A 20,571-nucleotide genomic window follows, 5' to 3' on the forward strand; every position below is an offset into this window, starting at 1 on the left:
AGCGTCCCCCAAAAGGCCTTCCCGCGCACCCTTTTCCAAGGGCGTGCACGAAGCCACGGCTGCCCCCCCGCGCCTCTAGCTCCCTCGCACCCCCCTGACTACTCGCCGCTGCCCTCGCCTGCCCGCCCGCCCACTCCGCCTCTCTTTCTTCTCTGCAGGCATTCTCACAGTGGGGACCACCGGCCGGCGAAGGCGATTTTCAATATCGGGCGTGCGGGCTGACGCGCGCTCTCTCCATCTCCCTGCCAGCCTGCCTGGGCCCCGGAACATTCAAAGTAAGAGTGAAGGTTTTTCTTACTTTGAATTTTCCGGGTTGGGCTGGCAGCAGGGGGATGGGGAGAGCGCGCGTCAGCCCGCGCGCCCGACATTCCAGGCGCCGTCCCGGTGCGACGCCCCAGAGACCCCTGACCCCGGTTTCCTTGATTCCTGGTGGCGGCGACCGAGCCCTGACCAGCGGGCTCCCGACCGAGCCCTGCCGCGGGAACAAAGCGAGTGGGGCGCTCTCCGCCTGGCTGCGGCTCTTGTAACTCGGCCCGGGATGGGTGTGACTCTACGGGCTGCCCTCGTCAGGGAAAGGGAGGGGAGGGGAGCGGAAGAGAGGGCCGGGAGGACACAGAAGGGAAGGAAGGAAAAATAAGGAGGGAAGGAAGGGAAAGACGGAGGGGAAGGAAGGGGAAGAGGGAGGAGAAGGAAACAGGAAGAAGAGATAGGTTGGTTGGAATGAAGGAAGAAGGGAAAGAAGGAGAAAGGGGAAGGGAAGGAAGGAAAGGAAAAGAGGGAGGGGGAAAGGAAGGAAGGAGAGATAGGTTGATTGTAATTGAAAATTACAATTGAAAGTAATTGAAAATTACTTTCGCCAGCCTCCGGAGAACGAGAGAGAGTGAGAGCGACGACAGAACAAGATAGAGAGAAAGTGAGAGAGAGAGAGAGAGAGAGAGAGAAATAGGGGGAGAGAAAGAGATAGCAAGAGAAAGAGAACGAGAGAGAGAAAGAGTGTGAGAGAGAAAGCAAGAGAGAGAGAGAGAAAGAAAACAAGAGAGGGAAAGTGAGAAAAAGAGAGAGAGAGAATGAGGGGGAGAGATAGAGAAAGAGAGAGAGATGAGAGAGGAAGGAAGAGTGAGAGAGAGGAAGAAAGCAAGATAGAGAAAGAGAGAGAAAGAAAGTAAGAGATGAGAGAGGAAGGAAGAGAGAGAGAGGAAGAAAGCAAGATAGAGAAAGAGAGAGAGAGAGAAAGAAAGAAAGAGAGAGAGAGAGATGAGAGAGGAAGGAAGAGAGTGAGAGAGAGGAAGAAAGCAAGATAGAGAAAGAGAGAGAGAGAAAGAAAGAAAGAGAGAGAGGGGGAAGAAAGCAAGAGAGAGAAAGAGAGAGAGATATATAAAGAGAGAGAGAGAAATGAGAGAGGAAGGAAGAGAGGAAGAGAGAGGAAGAAAGCAAGATAGAGAAAGAAAGAAAGAGATGAGAGAGGAAGGAAGAGAGTGAAAGAGAGGAAGAAAGAGAGAGAGAGAAGAGAGGAAGAAAGAGAGAGAGAGAAGAGTGGAAGGAAGAGAGAGAGAAATGATAGAAAAAAGGGGAGAAAAAAAGAGAAATGAGAAAATGATTTAGGCAGAGAATGACAGAAAAGAGAGAGAAACAGAGAGTGATTCTTTATTGAAAGCATATGGTAAAAGCACTTAAATAATAACAGAGAAAAAAACCCAGCCCTCACCTGTTTTTATTAATAGTTTTGCTGGTTGTTTTAGTTTTAATAGTAATGGATTTTGGGTTTTTTAAATTATTATTGACAAAATTGAACGGGTCCAAAGACGGACTACAAGAATGGTGGAAGGTCTTAAGCATAAAACGTATCCGGAAAGACTTCATGAACTCAATCTGTATAGTCTGGGGGACAGAAGGAAAAGGGGGGACATGATCGAAACATTTAAATATGTTAAAGGGTTAAATAAGGTCCAGGAGAGAAGTGTTTTTAATAGGAAAGTGAACACAAGGACAAGGGGGCACAATCTGAGGTTAGTTGGGGGAAAGATCAAAAGCAACCTGAGAAAACATTATTTTACTGAAAGAGTAGTAGATGCTTGGAACAAACTTCCAGCAGACGTGGTTGGTAAATCCACAGTAACTGAATTTAAACATGCCTGGGATAAACATAGATCCATCCTAAGATAAAATACAGGAAATAGTATAAGGGCAGACTAGATGGACCATGAGGTCTTTTTCTGCCATCAGTCTTCTATGTTTCTATGTTTCTATTAATTTCTTTTAATAAAAAAGAAGGGATTTATTTATTTATTTATTTATTTATTTATTTATTTATTTATTTATTTATTTATTTCTATGCTGCCCAGTCCCAAGTTTTTCCTTATTTCCAGATTGCATTTCTTCTTGGTGAGGTTCCGCCCATTGCTTCTTGTACTACCTTCAGGTGGCATGGAGAATAAATAGATGCCATCTGCTCTGTGGCAGCCCTTTAAGGATTGGGAAACTACTATTATATTCCCCCTCAGTTTTCTATTTATTGAGCTAAACATACTCATTCTCTAAGCCCTTGTTCATAGGATTTAGCCTCTAGGCCAGGGGTGTCAAACTCAATTTCATTGAGGGCCACATCAGGGCTGTGTTTGACCTCAGAGGGCCGGGGGAGGGCTTGCCCAGGGTGTGTGGCCATGGTGGGCATGGCATGGGATTTGGGGGGCAGTAGTTTTAAAATGGCCGGGGGGGGGGGCAGGCACTTAGGCTGTATGGGGCCCCAAAATTCCTGATGGTGGCCCTGGTCGCAGCAGCAGCTGGTGGGTGAGTTGAGGGCGGGTGGGAGGGAGGAGAGGCTGGGAGCAAGAAGGCGGCTTGGTTTCCTCCACAGCGAGGAAGCAGAGAAGCCACTAGAATAGAGAAAAACATAGTTGGATGTGACCTTGGCGGTCCTGTACTCCAGCCCCCTCCTGGAGCATGAGAACTTAGAGCGTTTCCATAGTAATAATAATGACAACAACAACAACAGACTAACAGAATTGGAAGGGACTTTGTGCTGAGTATCTTCTTCAAAGCAGCCAGTGAGGAGCATTTTCAGCTTGGGAAGGTAAGCTCTTCCTCTGGTCGCTGTCATGAAATTTCTTCTTGTTTCTAGGATGCTTCTCTCCTTCATTAGTTTCCATCCATTACCTCTTGTCTTGCCTTCTGGTGCTTTGCAGAATAGGTTAATTTTCTCTTCTTTGTTGCAACATTTCACTTCTGCTCCTTCTTTTTACCAGACCAGACCTACCCAATTCCTGCAACTGTTCTTCATGTGTTTTTAGCCTCAAGCCCCCAGTCATGTCTGTTGCTCTTTCATTTCTTCTCTTCAAACTTCCTGTTGGTATTACGTAGGACAGTACTGTCTTTTCATTCCTTTGTGTCTTTTTCTCCAGTACTTCTATCCTTCGTTCATTTTTTTCCAAAATTTGTTGTAGGTTACTAATTCTACTGTCAACCTTCTTTATGTCTTCTCTCACATTTTCATAGTTTCAGACCATTTTTTCTTGCATCTTCATCATGGTTTCCTGGATTGCCAATAGGAAATGGGCACTGACTGAGTTTGACCTCCCGCCTTTTCTGCCGTCAGCATACTATCTAATGATCTTTGGGTTGAAGGGGAAGCTGTTGACAAAACTGGGTTTGATGTTGTTTTCTTGGATAGTTTTTAAATGGTTGCCGTATTAGACATATTGAAGATATTAAACAGGTCACTCAATTCTACCATTCAATTTACAATAAAAATCTTTCTTTTCTACAGCAATGTCTACTTAAGTTTATCTTTCTTTGGGAAAAAAATTGGTTATGGTGTTATGTTTGTACAAAGCTTAATAGCAATACAATAGGTTATGCAAAGGGAATATGAATTTCATAAACAAAAACAATTATCAACAATTAATATCAACATCTCTATATAAATCTATTATATCTATTAATATAATTATCTTATATAAAGTTTGCCTTACGGATGCTTCTAATAATAACCTTAATACACTATTATATTTTCTATATTGTCTTATTTTATAATGATATTTAAATAATATCCATCAGAGAGAGGAGAAAAGAATAAGAGGAAAAAGTAAAAAAAGTAGGATTTCAAAGCTATCTATTAAATTTGTTCAAGTATAAATTAATCTAATTATGCAATCGAGGTATTCATATACTTATCTGCTATTTAGTCCAGAAATCAAATCTTAGTAATCCACAAAATTCTTCTTCCAGTTGTTCTTCTTTGGAAGTAGGAGAAGTTTAAATGCTTAAACAAAAAGTATAGTTAATTTACGTAGATCAAAGTCTTAGTAGCAGGAAAGGTAGGAAAATTTTAAATGCTTGAAACAACAAATCTAGTTAATTTACGTAGATCAAAGTCTTAGTAGTCCATTAAATTCTTCTTCCAGTTGTTGTTCTTCTTTAGAAGTAATCTTTAATGTATCAAATGAATCCTAATTAACATTAGAAGCTATTTCAGCAAGTTGGGATGTTTGCTTTTTATTTGTGATGTACACTTTTTTCACACTTTCTGCAACCATTTTATAAATAAACAATTTTAAACTTCCACTTTTATTTCAATCTTACAGATAAACAGAATACCAATAAGAGCACTCAGGACAACTGAGAATAGCCAGAAACTTTGAAAATGAAAGCAAATTGAGCCTCCGGAAGAGCCCACAATTCTTCTCTTTCCCCAGCTGGTGAGAGACAAAGGGGAGAAAAGCAAGAAGAGGTTTCAAACAGAACAAAGGAGAGTGTGCAGAACTCAACAACAAATTACATGAAAAGGTCAAAGGAGATTATTTTTTCCATTCAGAAAAAGAGAGAAATATCTAGAAGTGAGTGGGTAGGAAAAAGACAATTGAATGGCCACAAAACGTAGACACTAATACAGGTCTGTAAACAGTAATGCAGGTTTTGCCCAGTGAGGAAGAAAACAGTAGTTTGAATCAAAGCTGCATGCAACAAAAGATCACACGTATTTTTGACCTCTTCAAGAACATCATGGGTGGAAAAACTCCATAGATGTGTCTATTGGGGGAAATAACATATAGCAAATGACAGATTAAGCCTAACATGACCCACACTTGAGGAAAGCCATACAAATTATATGAATGTGGGGAATGATTTATTAAGACCAATTCCCTTGTGGTTCATGAAAGAGCCCACACAGGAGAAGTCCTATAAGAACTCCCAATGCAATAAGTGCTTTTGCAAGCTTCAAAAAACTAACACGAGAGGGGGGGGAAACTGATTGTGGGAAAACCTTCACTCAGAATTCCAACCTGGTGGCACACTAGAAGATGTACACAGGAAAGAAATCATATAACTGTCCTGATTGTGGGAAAGGTTTCAATCAGAATTCCCACCTGGTGATACATCAGAGGACTCACACAGGAGAGAAACCCTTTGAATGTCCAGTTTGTGGGAAAAGTTTCAGTCAGAGTTCCAACCTCGTGGAGCACCACAGGACTCACACAGGAGAGAAACCCTTTGAATGTCCAGTTTGTGGGAAAAGTTTCAGTCAGAGTTCCAACCTCGTGGAGCACCAGAGGACTCACACAGGAGAGAAGCCCTTTCAATGTCCTGATTGTGGGAAAAGCTTCAGTCAGAGTCACAACCTTGTGGAGCACCAGAGGACTCACACAGGAGAGAAACCCTTTGAATGTCCAGTTTGTGGGAAAAGTTTCAGTCAGAAATCTATCCTGGTGAAACACCATAGGACCCACATAGGGGTGAAACCCTTTCAATGTCCTGATTGTGGGAAAAGTTTCAGTAAGAATTCCAGCCTGGTGACACACCAGAGGACTCACACAGGAGAGAAACCATTTGAATGTCCAGTTTGTGGGAAAAGTTTCAGTCAGAAATCTATCCTGGTGATACACCAGAGGACTCACACAGGAGAGAAGCCCTTTGAATGTCCAGTTTGTGGGAAAAGTTTCAGTCAGAGTCACAACCTTGTGGAGCACCAGAGGACTCACACAGGAGAGAAACCCTTTGAATGTCCAGTTTGTGGGAAAAGTTTCAGTCAGAAATCTATCCTGGTGAAACACCAGAGGACTCACACAGGAGAGAAGCCCTTTGAATGTCCAGTTTGTGGGAAACATTTCAGTCGGAATTCCAGCCTGGTGACACACCAGAGGACTCACACAGGAGAGAAACCCTTTGAATGTCCAGTTTGTGGGAAACATTTCAGTCGGAATTCCAGCCTGGTGACACACCAGAGGACTCACACAGGAGAGAAACCCTTTGAATGTCCAGTTTGTGGGAAACATTTCAGTCGGAATTCCCATTTGGTTAAACACCAGAGGACTCACACAGGAGAGAAACCCTTTGAATGTCCAGTTTGTGGGAAAAGTTTCAGTCAGAATTCCAACCTGGTGACACACCAGAGGACTCATACAGGAGAGAAACACTTTGAATGTCCAGTTTGTGGGAAACGTTTCAGTCAGAATTCCAAATTGGTTAAACACCAGAGGACTCACACAGGAGAGAAACCCTTTCACTGCCCTGATTGTGGGAAAAGTTTCAGTCAGAATTGTGAATTGGTGATACACCACAGGACTCACACAGGAGAGAAACCCTTTGAATGTCCAGTTTGTGGGAAAAGTTTCAGTCAGAGTTGCCACCTCGTAGAACACCAGAGAACTCACACAGGAGAGAAACCTTTTGAATGTCCTGATTGTGGGAAATGTTTCATTGCGAATTCCCACCTGGTGACACACCAGAGGACTCACACAGGAGAGAAACCCTTTGAATCTTCACTTTGTGGAAAACATTTCAAACAGAAATCTAACCTGGTGAAACACCAGAGGACCCACATGGAGTGAAACCCTTTGAATGTCCTGATTGGGGAAAACATTTCAGTCACCTTTTTAAACCGCTGGCACACCAAAGGATATATAGAGGAAGATAACCATACAAATGACTTATAAGTAATGTAGGTTTACGCACAGGAGAAAAAGTCAAAGAAATCCACTTTAGGCAAAAGTTGATAAGTTTAGAGATGGCATAAATTGATCTGTCATTAGAACCGTAGGTGAGAATTATTTAACTTCCAGGATGATTCATTTTACTGAAAGATATCTCAAACGTGGAGCTATGACTGGAGAGAAAGAATTGAAAATATTAATTTAATAAAGGTATACAGTAATCCCTTGCTACTTTGCGGTTCATCTTTCGCGGATTTGCTACTTCACGGGTTTTTTCAAAGGGGGCTTAAATCCATTAAATCCATTAAAAAATTTAAATCGATTAAGAATTCATAGAATTCTTCTACAGTACTGTATTCTATTAACGAAACTGGTAAGATATCACATATAGTTTCAGCTGAGAAACATTATAGAATGACTGTTACTCTGGAGGACAGAAGGAAAAGGGGGGACACGATCGAAACATTTAAATATGTTAAAGGGTTAAATAAGGTCCAGGAGGGAAGTGTTTTTAATAGGAAAGTGAACACAAGAACAAGGGGACACAATCTGAAGTTAGTTGGGGGAAAGATCAAAAGCAACATGAGAAAATATTATTTTACTGAAAGAGAAGTAGATGCTTGGAACAAACTTCCAGCAGACGTGGTTGATAAATCCACAGTAACTGAATTGAAACATGCCTGGGATAAACTACAGAATAAAATAAAATACAGAAAATAGTATAAGGACAGACTAGATGGATCATGAGGTCTTTTTCTGCCGTCAGTCTTCTATGTTTCTATGTTTCTAAATGCAAAGGGTGGGTTTTAAAAGTCCAAATAGTTAAATACATTTAAAAATATCTTTACTTCACGGAAATTCATTTTTCATGGGTGGTCTTGGAACACATCCCCCGCGAAAAATGAGAGATCACTGTACTGTTTCTTTTTGTGGGGAGGTCGTTATTATCAAGCCTTTCCTCTCCATAGGGTCCTGTAAAACTTTGCCATCTCACACAGGGTCCCTACAGGCCTTTAACTCCTCCCCAGGGTCCCCACACTCCTTTCCCTTCCCCACAGGATCTCCACAAGCATTTTTCCCACCGAAAGGGTTCCAAAAGGCTTTTCCCCTATCCCGCTCCTTTCCCGCAGTCCTAAGCTCTGATTCCCACCCCACCAGGCCTCAGAAGCCTACTTCTCCACACTCTTTGAAGATCTTTGAACCTAAAGCTGGTGAAGAGGGCCAGGACATACATCTCAGGGCCACATGGCTATGTTCTGGAAACAGTCGTTATTTTCAGTGTGCCCAAATTCCACCCTTGGTCATGTGATGGAGTGTGGATGCTGTCAAAGTCCCTGATGAAGACAATGTCTTCAATGGGGCTAAGAGCAACCCAGCCGTCTGGGATCACTCACCAACGTGAATCCTAGAAAGAAGACTTGGACACAATCTCTCTCTGGGTGAAGTGACACAGTATGGAGCCATGTACCTCCTTATTTGGGAGCATAAGGAAATGGGGATAATTGCACGTACATATCAAGTGATACACAAACATCCATTAACATAACTTCAAACATGACATATTTTTGAGTCCTTCCTTTCCCACAGATATCACAAAACAATTTCCTAGAAACACTTCCTCAGAGCAGATGTTTCTCACACCTAATTTCTCTGAAGCCTTCTCCCTTATCACAACTAATCTCCTTAATCACCCTCTCGTCCTGTGTATGCTTCAGGCAATGTAAATCTCCCCCTTTGGTCGCATAACGTCCTGTCTGGAGTGATGTAAACTTGTTTATCAGTGAGATGTTTATTGAGCCCTTTTGTTTCCCTGTTGCAATTACCAGGAATACAGACTAGGCAAGTTAGTGCTGTCCTATCCTGGCTTATAATAGAATCAGGGTAAGCAGAGTATTTTTATGCTAGAGGTCCAGATATAAATCCTATTCTATCATTTATGCCATAATGCAACAATAGAGTTGTGAGTGCAGCTGCATTTTTTCATACCTGCCTCAGGGCCAAAATGGCGGCTGTTTCTGAATCATTGACACAGGGGAGAGGGAGAAACTCCTCTGTTATGCTACCTTAACACTGTGCAACCTGCATTACTTTCCCTGGATCCAGCTGTATTCAGTAACCATTGTCCTGTCTCCAACCTTCCCCATAAAGAAGAAGGTGGTGTCGCTCCAGCTCCAACAGTCCTTGGATGAAGCCAATTATCTGGGCCCTCAACAGTCAGGATTCAGGCCCGGCTAAGCATAGAAACTGCTTTCGTCACACTGGTAGATGAGTGTGGATTTATAGTCCGCACAGACTCTTAAGGAGCTATCTGGTTTTAGAGGCGTGACTATGGGTGTTTCCCAAGGTCCTTGCTCTACGGGGACCAGGATGCCCTGGGCTATGAGTTTATCGAGCTGTAGGTCAAGTTTTGGGAGAAGAGGTAAAGGTACCCTGCGAGGTTTGAGTCTGACTGGGGGAACCTTAGGGTCAATAGAGAATGATATAGGGGGCCCTTTATAAGTACCCAAGGTGGGGCTGAAAACCTCTGGAAATTCCTGCAAAAAATTGGGGATATATTCAGAGTTAACAGTGCAGATACCCGAAATTTCAATACCCAATGGGTCCATCCAAGTTAATCCTAGAAGAGTTTAGCCCCTGCAACCACAACCATGGGAAGGGAACATTTTACATTTTTAAAATCAACAGGTACATTTACTTTTCCTAACACAGGTATGATGTTCCCTTGAAAATCTCTAATTACCAATGCAGTTTGTAATAGATCAGATTTAAGGAGGTTAGGCATGTACATTTTAAGCTTTTCCCATGGCATAATTGTATATTTAGACCTCGTGTCCAGTTCCAGATTGCATGGTCTGTTGTTTAGGAGCAGCGAGATTACGATTTTGCTCCCATTTTTCGTTGTTGTGCTATTCACGGAAAATTGTGCGTTACCTCTTGTGTAGTCGCGGTTAGCGGTTGAGTAGTTTCTGCGGCTGGAACCTCGGGGAAATCTGTTGTCTCGCGGTTGAGGTGCCTGGTTGGCATATCTAGGCGGGCGAGGAGTGGAGAAGGATTCCTCGGGCAGGGGGGCTCTGTAGGCCTCGGCGATGTGGCCGCGTCGGTTGCAGCGGCGGCAGATGGCGTCCCGGAAGGGGCAGCGTTGGCGCGGATGGTTTCCTCGGCAGCCGGAGCAGGGGGTGGAGGGGCGAGGGTATCTGGGTTGTCTCGATTGGTCACTCTGCAGCAGGAGACAGTTGTCCTCGGCGCTGGCAGGTGGGCTGAGGTCGTCTGGTGCCTCGGCGCGGGAAATTGAAGAGACGATTTTGGAAACGGTTTCTTTCTTGTCGTGTTCTTTCAGCTCTTTGGCGGCAGCGTCGGCGACCTCGGCGGTTTGTGCCAACTTGATTACCGCCTGGAGAGTAGGCTCGTCCTCGGTGAGGAGCTTGTTGCGGACCGTGGCATTTTTCATACCGAAAATAAGGGCATCGGTGAGGCGAGCTTCCGGGCTGTCAAACTTGCACTTTGACAGCACCGTTCGAAGTCGCGTAGCGAATTGATTTATTGACTCGGAGTCGAGTTGTGTCATTCTTGAGAATTGGTGTCTGAACACGACTGCTGGCTTCGTGGGTTTGAAGTGATTAGCGAGCCTTGCTTGTAGGTCGTCCCACGGAACGGATTTCGCCGGCAGCGGGTCGGTGAGAGTCTGGGCGAGGTCAAAAATTTCTGGGCCGCACGAGTTTAAGAAAATTGCCCGCTTTCGGTCGGCGTCCCGCATTCCGGCGGTTTCAAGGAAAATTTCGAACTTGGCCATGTAGGCGTCCCAGGATGACTTCTCCGGATCGAAGTATTCAGGAGCCCGGCCGATCTGAAGCTTGTTCATTTTGCACGCGTGGTTTCTTCGTCCGTCGTCGCCAGTGAAGAAGACTGAGACAGGAGGTTTAGAAGACGGTTCCTTTATTTAGCTTTTTTTTGGAAAGTGACATTCAGCAGGGAACGCGTCTGCTGTCAGTGAGAAACCCCACCCTATTTATACTTTTGCGGCTCGCGCCAAAAGAGAACTGTCATGCGTCTGAACCAATCAGACGCGACCTCTTATTATTTACATTATCTGCCCGGAGACAGCCTTTTACACAGATTCAACTTATTTACATAGAACTCAACAGTAATAGTAGTGGAGAATTAGTAAATAGTTTGACAGTGTTGAGGAAATTATTTGTTCCGCAGAGTGGGAAAAACAATTAGACACAATAACAGTTTTTGGGGGAAAATTATCTAATTGTGTGCAGTGCTCTGTGGCAACGTTTTGAGGGTAGAAGTTGAAACAGTTTGTGTCCAGGATGCGAGGGTCAGTAAAGCGTTTGCAAAGGTGGGTTGCTAAATGACTTGATGGCGTGTAATCCGTGAAAACGTCTTAACAAGGAGAGATGGGATGAGTCTGTTCCCCCCCCCCCTCCTGTCAGACGGGCAACACGGGCGCCCAGAAAGCCGTCGCTAGAGTAAGCAGAGTCCTCTGGGGTTGAGCTTTAAGGGGTTAAAAGCATCAAGTGCTGCATTCCTAGAAAGGAGCGGAGAGAAGGGGAGGATCTAGAGGGGCGCTCACGAGAGAAAGATTGTCCACCGAGTATCTTCTGGGCTCTTCCAAGAGTCGCAGCAGGAGCTGGTGGGTGAGTTGAGGGCGGGTGGGAGGAGAGGCTGGGAGCAAGAAAGGCGGCTTGGTTTCCTCCGCAGCGAAGAAGCAGAGAAGTAACCAGAATATACAAAAACACAATTGGATGCGACCTTGGCGGTCCTGTAGTCCAATCCCCTCCTCGAACCTGAGAACTAAAAGCGTTTCCATAGTAATAATAATGACAACAACAACAACAGACTAACAGAATTGGAAGGGACTTTGTGCTGAGTATCTTCTTCAAAGCAGCCAGTGAGGAGCATCCTCAGCTTGGGAAGACAAGCCCTTCCTCTGGTCGCTCTCAGGAAATTTCTTCTTGTTTCTAGGATGCTTCTCTCCTTCATTAGTTTCCATCCATTACCCCTTGTCTTTCCTTCTGGTGCTTTGCAGAATAGATTAACCTTCTCTTCTTTGTTGCAGCAGGTCACTTCTGCTCCTTTTTTCCACCACACCAGACCTACCCAATTCCTACAACTGTTCATCACGTGTTTCTGCCTGAAGCCCCCAGTCATGTCTGTTGCTCTTTCATTTCTTCTCCTCAAGCAAACCTTCCTGTTGATATTAAGTCCAGTATAGCTGACCCTCCAATTATCTCCTCTATCTTTTGCAGGACAGAGTTGTCAGTAAGGGATTGACTGAGTAAGGGATTTTCTAGATGTAGAAGATCTTCAAGATTATTTCCACCTCTGTTCTTCTGTTAGGAACCTGCTTGGGTTTTTGGCAATAATATGGGAAACCCACAGAAAACCCTTTCGGATTTTTGGTTTCCATGTCTGCCCAAAAAGCATGGTATTTCCTATTGGTGCCCCATCCATGTATTAATCAGGTTCAACTGTGTTTAAGCCAGTATTTTTTTTTAAAAAATAGTTAGAATCTTTGGGATGTTCAGTTGTCTAAGTAAATCCCCCTTACCATTTGTTCGCTGAACTTTCACAGTTACAATGGCAGATATACATCTGGCCCACAAATTAGTGGGTTCTGCCAACTGGTGCACATTTATGATGGTTTTAGCATCCCACACTCGGGATCCCCATTCATGTAAGATTAATCTCATTGATTTCTTTGACTATGTCACAAAGGTGTTGGATGAAGGTGGTGCCGTGGATATTGCCTATCTGCACAAGCCCTTGTGTTCCATATAAAGAGCTGATAGATAAATTAGTAAAGATTGGACTTAATCCCTGGATAGTTCAGTGGATTTGCAGCTGGCTGAACCGTAGACATCAGAGAGTTATTGTTCATGGCGAGTATTCTGAGCAGAGACAGGTTACAAGCGGTGTGTCACAAGGGTCTATTCTGGGTCCTATTCTTTTTATTATGTATGTGAGTGACAAAGGGGAAGGTTTTGGTAGGGTAGGTTTGCCTATTTGCCGATGACTGTAAAGTGTGCAATAGGGCTGATATTCCTGGAGGTGTCTGTAATATGGCAAGTGATTTAGCTTTTCTAGATAAGTGGTCAAAGCACTGGAAACTGCAGTTTAATGTTTCCAAATGTAAAATAATGCACTTGGGCAAAAGGAATCCTCAATCTGAGTATTGTATTGGCGGTTCTGTGTTAGCAAAAACTTCAAAAGAGAAGGATTTAGCGGTAGTGATTTCTGACAGTCTCAAAATGTGTGAACAGTGCGATCAAGTGGTAGGGAAAGCAAGTGGAATGCTTGGCTGCATAGCTAGAGGTATAACAAGCAGGAAGAGTGGATTGTGACCCCCCCTATATAGAGCGCTGGTGAGACCACATTTGAAATACTGTGTTCAGTTCTGGAGACCCACAAAACGGGTCCAAAGACGGGCTACAAAAATGATGGAAAGTCTTAAGCATAAAACCTATCAGGAAAGACTACATAAACTCAATCTGTATAGTCTGGAGGACAGAAGGGAAAGGGGGGACATGATCGAAACATTTAAATATGTTAAAGGGTTAAATAAAGTTCAGGAGGCAAGTGTTTTTAATAGGAAATTGAACACAAGAACAAGGGGTCACAATCTGAGGTTAGTTGGGAGAAAGATCAGAAGCAATGTGAGAAAATATTATTTTACTGAAAGAGTAGTAGATGCTTGGAACAAACATCCAGCAGACATGATTGGTAAATCCACAGTAACTGAATTTAAACATGCCTGGGATAAACATATATCCATCCTAAGATAAAATACAGGAAACAGTGTAAGGGCAGACTAGATGGACCATGAGGTCTTTTTCTGCCGTCAGTCTTCTATGTTTCTTTGTTTCTCTGTATGGGTACATCTAAAATTGTACAATCCATCCCCAGCATTTCTAGATATATTTCATAATAGCCCTTTACAGTGTTAAGAATTTGTTCTTACAAAATATTTTACTAATAATTACTAACTCCGAGTCTTCGGAGAGGGGCGGCATATAAATCTAGTATATAAAAATAATAATGATAATGATAATGATAATAATGATAATAATAATAATAATAATAATTATTATTATTATTATTATTATTATTATCATTATTATTTCATCAAAACATAAAATATAGAGGTGCAAAGAAAAAATAAAAATAATGGAAAAATGGGAGGAAACTTTCATTTATTTCAAGTTCTTTATTCACTAAAAGAAAACTCTCATTTTATCTTTATATTCTCTTCAAGAACCTTCTGTATTAAGATATGAACCCTACTCCAATATTTCTTTGCCACATGTCCACCATAAATGATAAAATCTGTCCTTTACATTTCCAACATTCGAGCTGCCTTTATACATTACTGGGAATTTCTTCATGTTAGAAAGCAATGTCATAAACCATCTGGTATCGAGCTTCCTGCCTAAGCAGGGGATTGGAGGTGGAACTTCTCAAGGATCCATTCCAAGTCTATAATTCTATTATATTCTTCCTATGTTCAAGCATTATATCACATCCAAAGACTTTGCTCACTGATTCTGTAAGTTCAATATCAGGGTTCCAAGTAACACTGTGAAGATTGGACTTAATCCCTGGATAGTTCGATGTGTTTGCAGCTGGCTGAAGTGTAGACATCAGAGAGTTAAAACCTGCTTGTTTTTTTGGCAATAATATGGGTAACCCACAGAAAACCCTTTCGGATTTTTGGTTTCCATGTCTGCCCAAAAAGCATGGTATTTCCTATTGGTGCCCCATCCATGTATTAATCAGGTTCAACTGTGTTTAAGCCAGTATTTTTTTAAAAAAAATAGTTAGAATCTTTGGGATGTTCAGTTGTCTAAGTAAATCCCCCTTACCATTTGTTCGCTGAACTTTCACAGTTACAATGTGTTCTGTCTGGGTTCCCCCAGACCTCAACACCAACTGGAAAAAACAGCCAGACACTCTGGTAAAAGCCAAAAGTATTTTATAACTGGAAAAAATAAGCACAGAGGAAAACCTGTTCTTCCCAACAGACAGGATATAATACGGTACAGCAGGGTCCTGATGTCCAGACAATACAGCAAGCTTCTTGCTGGCACCCCCCCCCCCCCCCCAAGGTTTCAATAGTCAAAGGCACAAACCAGGATTCCAAGACGCCAAAGTTCACAGTCAGGTCCCACGACTCTTAAAGATAAAACTCCACAAGCCAGGAAGGGTGGGTCTGCCTTTTAGCCTTTCCCAAGAGCACCACACCCAAACCCAGCTGTTGCCACTTTAATGCTGAAAGTATTTAGCCAATTGATTCCGTCTCTGAGTAGCTCTTCGTTGTCGCAGATCAATTATGGCTTGTGCACTTTCCTCTAAGGAATCCAGGCTGCTTGCTGGGGAGAGCTCCCCCTGGTGGGACTCTGGCTGTCCTCCCTCTTCTTCAGCCTGGGATTCCTCCTCCTCGTCTGTCTGCACCTCCTGTTCCTCAGCCTCTCCCTCTGAGCTGGAAACCGACAGAAGGTCAGCCGTTCCCGGAGGGGCCTCAGACGGAACCACAACACAATGGTAGATATACATCTGGCCCACAAATTAGTGGCTTCTGCCAACTGGTGTACATTTATGATGGTTTTAGCATCCCACACTCGGGATCCCCATCCATGTCAGATTAATCTCATTGATTTCTTTGACTATGTCACAAAGGTGTTGGATGAAGGTGGTGCTGTGGATATTGCCTATCTGCACAAGCCTTTGTGTTCCATATAAAGAGCTGATAGATAAATTAGTAAAGATTGGACTTAATCCCTGGATAGTTCAGTGGATTTGCAGCTGGCTGAAGCGTAGACACCAGAGAGTTATTGTTCATGGCGAGTATTCTGAGCAGAGACAGGTTACAAGCAGTGTGCCAGAAGGGTCTGTTCTGGGTCCTATTCTTTTTAATATGTATGTGAGTGACATAGGGGAAGGTTTGGTAGGGAAGGTTTGCCTATTTGCCGATGACTGTAAAGTGTGCAATAGGGCTGATATTCCTGGAGGCGTCTGTAATATGATAAATGATTTAGCTTTACTAGATAAATGGTCAAAGCAATGGAAACTGCAGTTTAATGTTTCCAAATGTAAAATAATGCACTTGGGGAAAAGGAATCCTCAGTCTGAGTATTGTATTGGCAGTTCTGTATTAGCAAAAACTTCAGAAGAAAAGGATTCAGGGGTAGTGAAAAGCAAGTAGGATGCTTGGCTGCACAGCTAGAGGTATAACAAGCAGGAAGAGGGAGATTGTGACCCCCTTATATAGAGCGCTGGTGAGACCACATTTGGAGTACTGTGTTCAGTTCTGGAGACCTCACCTACAAAAAGATATTGACAAAATTGAACGGGTCCAAAGACGGGCTACAAGAATGGTGGAAGGTCTTAAGCATAAAAAGTATCAGGAAAGACTTAATGAACTCAATCTGTATAGTCTGGAGGACAGAAGGAAAAGGGGGGACATGATCGAAACATTTAAATATGTTAAAGGGTTAAATAAGGTCCAGGAGGGAAGTTTTTTCAATAGGAAAGTGAACACAAGAACAAGGGGACACAATCTGAAGTTAGTTGTGGGAAAGATCAAAAGCAACATGAGAAAATATGATTTTACTGAAAGAGTAGTAGATCCTTGGAACAAGCTTCCAGCAGACGTGGTAGTAACTGAATTTAAACATGCCTGGGATAAACATAGATCCATCCTAAGATAAAATACAAAAAATAGTATAAGGGCAGACTAGATGGACCATGAGGTCTTTTTCTGCCGTCAGTCTTCTATGTTTCTATGTTTCTAACCAACGAAGACTCGAAGGGAGGCAATTTCTCAAAGTTTCAATTTATTGGAGATATCATATTGGCACATCTGGAAAAACCCCATTCGGAAAGCTTTTGATTTTCCCCATGCAAAGGAAAGTCCATCCCTTGCACCCAGGGCCGACGATAGACCGGTACTACTGGGAGTCCCGTCCCGGGCCCGGCGAAATTGACCAATTAGAGGGGCCCGCAGTCAGCAGCTCCTTGCACATGCGCAGACTGTCACCTCAGCAAAGAAAAAGGCCGTGTCTTTTACTTTGCTGAGGCAGCAGGCAGCCCGCAAAACAGGCAGGGTACAGTCTGCGCACGTGCAAGGAGCTGCTAATTTGGCGCCAGAAGGCCGGGGCCCCTAATTGTTCAAAAAGTTGTAAGAAGAGGAAGCTGAGCTTCCTTCTTAGCGCCTTCCAAGTTTTCCGGCAACTGCAGCGTCCCGCCCGGCTGGAGCTTCCCTGGCGGCTGTAGCAGGTGAGGTTTGGGGCTGGTGGGAGGGTAGCGGCAGCGGAAGGGCGGTGCGCAGTGGGAGGATGATGGCGGCGGCAGCGACAGCCGCAGCGGGTAGTAGCTCCCCTCTCCCGCCTCTCTCCCTCTCTCTTTCTCTCAGCAGTCGCAGGCAGCGGGTAGTAGACGTGGGGCAGCGGCAGAGTGGTCAGCTGTGAGGCGGAGCTCCATCAGTGCTCCGTTCCGGAGCTCCGCCTCACAGCTGACGACCTTGCCGCCACCGAGAGAAAGAGAGAGGGAGAGAGGGGGGAGAGAAAGAGATAGCAAGAGAGGGAGAGAGAGAAAGAGAGAGGGAGAGAAAGAGAGAGGGAAAGAGGGGGGGAGAGAAAGAGATAGCAAGAGAGGGAGAGAGAGAAAGAGAGAGGGAGAGGGGGGAGAGAGAGAGAAAGAGAGGGAGAGAGAGAAAGAGAGAGGGAGAGAGGGGGGGAGAGAGAAAGAGATAGCAAGAGAGAGAGAGAGAGAAAGAGAGAGGGAGAGAGGGGGGAGAGAAAGAGATAGCAAGAGAGGGAGAGAGAGAAAGAGAGAGGGAGAGAGGGGGGAGAGAAAGAGATAGCAAGAGAGGGAGAGAGAGAAAGAGAGAGGGAAAGGGGGGAGAGAAAGAGAGAGAGAGAGAGGGAGAGAGAGAGGGAGAGGGAGAGGGGGGAGAGATAGCAAGAGAGGGAGAGAGAGAAAGAGAGAGGGAAAGGGGGGAGAGAGGGGGGAGAGAAAGAGAGAGAAAGAGAGAGGGAGAGAGAGAGAGAAGATAAAGGAAGAGGAGAGATAGAAAGGAAGAGAGAGAAAGAAAGAGGGATAGAAAGAGAGTGAGAGATGCTAAGAGCCTTTCTTTGAAGTTGTCTTTCTTTCTTTCTTTCTTTCTCTCTTTCTTTCTTTTTCTCTCTTGCTCTTTCATTCTTTTTTCTTTCTCTTGCTTTCTTTCTTTCTCTTGCTTTCTCTCCTTCCTTCCCTCCTTCCATTTCTTTCATTCCCCCTCTCTATTTTTATTTCTCTTTCATTCTCTTTCTTTCTTTCTCTCTTTCTTTCTCTTTTTCTTTCTCTCTTTTACCTTCCCTTCCTCTATTTCTTCTTTTCTTTCTCCTTCCTACCTTCTTCCCTCCCTCCCTCCCTTCAGTCCTTCCTCTCTTACTCTCCCCCTTTCATAAGTTTCCTTGCTTCCTTCCTCTGTTCCTGTCCCTTCCCCCTTTCTTTCTTTCTTTCTTTCTTTCTTTCTTTCCTTCCTTCCTTTCCTCCCTCCATTTCTTGCTTTCCTTTTCCTTCCTCCCTTCTTTCCTCCCTCATTCCCTTCTTTCACTCCTTCCTCTCTTACTCTCCCCTTTCACACCTTTCCTTGCTTCCTTTGCACCCTTCCTCTGTTCCTGTCCCTTCCCTCTTTCCTTCCTTCCTTCCCACACTTCCGTCCATTCATTCACCCATTCCTCTCTTGATCGCCCCTTTTACCATTCCTCCCTCCCTCCCTCCTTCCTTCATAGCTCGCCCTCGCCTTTCTTCCCTTCCTTCCAGATGGGAGTGCCCCCTCAAGACACCCGCCTGACTGCTGGTACCCTGCTTTTTCTCTCCCCTCGTCCTTTCCAGCTCCTCGCGTTTGCTGGCTGGGGAATTCTGGGAGTTGAAGTCCAGATATCTTCAAGATGTCAAGGTTGGGAAGCACTGCCATAGACTATTTCAGGAACTGGGTTAAGCCGATTGTGTGGACTCATCCAGGAGAAAGAAAGAAGCGGGAGCGGCGAGGGAAAGAAAGAACCTCCTGGCATTGGTCAGGTGGAGCATGGCTTATTTATGGCTCCTTGGCACTTCTCCCTTCTTGGAAGAGGCCTTGTTGACAAAACCATGTGCTTTCTAGCGAGGGGAGAGGGGAGGGGGATCCCACACCTGGCAGCCACTGGCGAGGAGCTGGAAAGGACGAGGGGAGAGAAAAAGCAGGGTACCAGCAGTCGGGCAGGTGTCTTGAGGGGGCACTCCCATCTGGAAGGAAGGGAAGAAAGGCGAGGGCGAGCTAGGAAGGAAGGAGGGAGGGTGGAAGGAAGGAAGGAAGGAAGGAAGGAAGGAAGGAAGGAATGGTAAAAGGGGCGATCAAGAGAGGAATGGGTGAATGAATGGCCGGAGGGTGGGAAGGAAGGAAGGAAAGAGGGAAGGGACAGGAACAGAGGAAGGGTGCAAAGGAAGCAAGGAAAGGTGTGAAAGGGGAGAGTAAGAGAGGAAGGAGTGAAAGAAGGGGAGTGAGGGAGGAAAGAAGGGAGGAAGGAGAAGGAAAGAAAGAAATGGAGGGAGGGAAAGAAAGAAAGAAAGAAAGAAAGAAAGAAAGAAAGGGGGAAGGGACAGGAACAGAGGAAGGAAGGAAGGAAACTTATGAAAGGGGAGAGTAAGAGAGGAAGGACTGAAGGAAGGGAGGGAGGGAAGAAGGTAGGAAGGAGAAAGAAAAGAAGAAATAGAGGAAGGGAAGGTAAAAGAGAGAAAGAAAAAGAGCAAGAAAGAGAGAGAGAGAAAGAAAGAAAGAAAGAGAATGAAAAAGAAATAAAAAGAGAGAGGGGGAATGAAAGAAATGGAAGGAGGGAAGGAAGGAGAGAAAGAAAGAGGAAGAAAGAAAGAAAGAGAAAGAAAAAAAGAATGAAAGAGCAACAGAGAAAGAGAGAAAGAAAAATAAATGAAAGAAAGAAAGAAAGAAAGAAGGAAGGAAAGAAAGAAAGGGGAAAGAAAGAGAATGAAAAAGAAATAAAAAGAGAGAGGGGGAATGAAAGAAATGGAAAGAGGGAAGGAAGGAGAGAAAGAAAGAGAAAGAAAGAAAGCAAGATAAAGAAAAAAGAATGAAAGAGCAAGAGAGAAAGAGAGAAAGAAAGAAAAAGAAACGAAAGAAATTGTGATTTTGACTAAGCCGGCTCTTTCCCTCCCCCACTCCCCACAAACCACCTACCCCTCTACCGCAAGAGGGAAGCGCCCGAGGCGCCGGGTTCTTCCCTTTCTCCCTCGCCCGCATCCTTGCCGCGGTGACTCACCAGGAGAAGGCTGGAGACCCACGCGGCTCCTCGGGGGGGCCTTACGGAAGGCAGCGGCGGAAGCCCCCATGGCCGGCGCTAGGTGCGAGGAAGGATGCTTTCTGCGTGGGCGAAGGCCGTTATGAAGCCATGGAGGCCGAGAGCTGAGAAGGGCGCGCCTTGCCCACCCTTGCCGGAAGAGCTGCCCATCTAGCAGTCCCGCTGCCCCATTGCCCGGCAGGTGATGATGGGCAAGGGACGCCTCGGGGAAGGAGGGCAGGGCGGGAAGGGAAGGAGGGGGCTGGCGGGGGTTTAGGAAAGGGGAGCCCACCGGGCACGAGGGAACGCTGGCCACGCGGGGCTCC

At 44.6% G+C, this 20,571-nt stretch overlaps 1 pseudogene; it reads left to right on the forward strand.

Moving 5' to 3' along the window:
* Window positions 1–20,571, forward strand: part of LOC139159252 (zinc finger protein 585A-like) — a 46,530-nt pseudogene that overhangs the window by 22,394 nt on the left and 3,565 nt on the right.

The sequence above is a fragment of the Erythrolamprus reginae genome, chromosome 2 (assembly GCF_031021105.1).
Source record: "Erythrolamprus reginae isolate rEryReg1 chromosome 2, rEryReg1.hap1, whole genome shotgun sequence".
Classification (NCBI taxonomy): Eukaryota; Metazoa; Chordata; class Lepidosauria; order Squamata; family Dipsadidae; genus Erythrolamprus; species Erythrolamprus reginae.